Source organism: Echinops telfairi, unplaced genomic scaffold (genome assembly GCF_000313985.2).
Source record: "Echinops telfairi isolate 266 unplaced genomic scaffold, ASM31398v2 ScPeMD7_443;HRSCAF=831, whole genome shotgun sequence".
NCBI lineage: Eukaryota > Metazoa > Chordata > Mammalia > Afrosoricida > Tenrecidae > Echinops > Echinops telfairi.
In genome coordinates this window covers 3,402,312-3,404,800 of record NW_022104341.1, presented here as the reverse complement: position 1 = coordinate 3,404,800, position 2,489 = coordinate 3,402,312, and positions in this window count along the sequence as shown.

Sequence of the window (2,489 nt, the reverse complement as noted above, 5' to 3'; positions counted from 1 at the left end):
AAAAAATGATTTTAGAAAGAGAGAGAGAGAGAGCCCCAGGACAAGCCTCTCTCTGTGGAAACGTTCCTGTCCACCCTACCTCTTCTCCTCCGATGGAGGAAGCAGTCCTGTTCCTCCCTCTCTGTAAGCCCCTGATGAAAACAAAATGGTGTCTCTCAGACTGGTTCTCTGTCAGTTCTTGGGTCTCCTGGAACCTACGTAAATCCTGAAGCTTTAGAGACAGGATGGGAAGTGGGAATCCACAGGGATAAACTCAGGATGTCTATTGGCATCCAAGTTTGGTCCCTTAGTGATGTTCTCTATTAGAAACCCTGGGACCAGGATGTGAGCACGGGACGACTCCAAAAATGCTCCAAGGATTGTTAAAATGCCTGAAAGAAACCCAGGTTACTAATGCTAAGATGACAACATGTTGGTGGCCAAGGTATCCTGGTCTTTCTTGTGTACTGTCCTTGCCACCAAAGGAGCTGCGATGGCCATACAAATGAAGGTGCAGTTGAGATTAGAACTGGCAGCGAAGGTCATTCTTGCCAGGGACGTGCTCTGGAGGAGTAAGTGGAACTCCGAGCACTAAGACATCCTTGAGTCCTCCATGAACTCAGAAGGAGGGGAATGGTGGGAGGAGAGACTAAAGATTCCTCCCTTGCAGACCCAGGGGATGGCAAGGGTTGGAAAAACCAACCCCCATTGCCAAGTGTGGGTTCTCAGGAGCTGCCAAAAGGGAGAGATCTGTAGCTGCTGAACTGCTATAGACTTGGAGGTATGGGTAGGGGGTGGAGCAGTGGGGTGGGGAGTGGTGGTGGTGGTGCCTGTGGCATGCACCTCCATAGCAGCCCTGGAAGGGCATGTGGCATGGTTCGGGCCCACCACAGGCCCTAAAGCTCTGTGGACACCCACTATCACTGGCCTGGGCCCAGGGCCATCTGCACCCCATCTATTGCCTGACAGTATCCTGGCCAACCCACAAAGTGGACCTGGCTCTGCCCATCCTGGGCCCAGTAACACTACTGCCACCGCTTGTCCCCACCCCCTGAGTGGTTAATATCTTGGGAGTTGTGTGGTCCAAAAATATAATGGTGGTCCCTGAGACTTTGATTAATAAGGTCAAGCCCTCCTCTACCCCTGTTGAGGGAAAGAAACTGCAGACTTCCCTGGGATTGCTGGGATATGGGCAGCCTTTTAACCCTCACCTAGCCTAGTTAGTGAGCCCATTTTTACTGACCAGTGAAGAAAAAGAAAAACGAGTGATAAGAGACTAGTCCCTTAAGGCAGCTCAAACCTGACAGGCCATCAAAATGGCAGGACAGCAAATACAGTCTAGGGTGTGAAAGAGTGTGAATTAGATGTCACTGGTGACCCTGAGGGCTATGTCTATCGACTGTGGCAAGTACAACAAGGATGGTATAGTCTCCTGGGATTTCATTGCTGCCTGTAGAAGGATGCAGGACACCAGGTAGAGCCCCGCAGAAAAATAACTCGTGCTGTTTACAACCGATGGAACACATCACTAAGAGTGCCAATGATGCAAAGACGCACCCTGTCCACTATCCCCTGTGTGCTGAGCCGCACCAGACCCTTGAGCCAGCAACATGCCTCACTGAGGAAGCGGACCATCCACAAAGCTCAGGGCTGTCCATGCTGGAAAGCCCCCCACACGAGGGCACCAGACCCAGGGCACAAGTGACTGCCCAGTAGACAACAGCGACTATCCAGTTGGCTACCGACGGTACGTGGGCAGAGTAGTCAATGGGCAGAGCTAAGGGCTGCCTGGATGGTCCTGATGCATGAACTCAGTCCCCAAATCTCATGCGTGAACATCTGCGTGATCTACATAGGACTCACATCACGGTTAGCAAAATGGTAAAAAACTGAGCTGGCTTGTGGGCCAGTGGGCCCTATAGGAAGGGGAGAGATGAAGAGACATTTGGGCCCAGGTACAAGGCATAGACTTTGTTGTGTTTTGTGCACTGGCCCCACACCCATTAACTCCACCAGGAAATACCCAGGCAGATAGACTAGCGTGGCTCCACACCACATAGCTGGCCCCGCCAAACAGGTGGCAGAGGGCTGTATCCGAAGACAGGGTCTAAAGGACAGTGAATGCTTTGAGCAATCACTAGAGAAATGGAATTGTCTCTCTCTATAGAGAAAATCAATAGAGGCTTACAAAGATCTCTCCAGCTGCTCACTGGAAACGTGCAGACCTGCCCCTCAGTAGCAAGGCAAAATGCCCCATGCGGACATCCCAACCAAAGAGAGGTAAGTGGGTTGCTTGGGGCTCCACCATATGTCTGAGAATGACATAGATGCTCTAACACGCATGGACACCACTACTGGTGTCCATGCAAGGAAGGAGCCCAAAGCTCTGCCATCCATGGCCCCTCTCAGCTGTGTGCAACCTGAGGCACACCAACAATCGTCTGCAGTGACCAAGACGCTCACGTCAGTAGACAGAGGTGGGGGATTGGGCACAGCCAGCATTTTTTTTT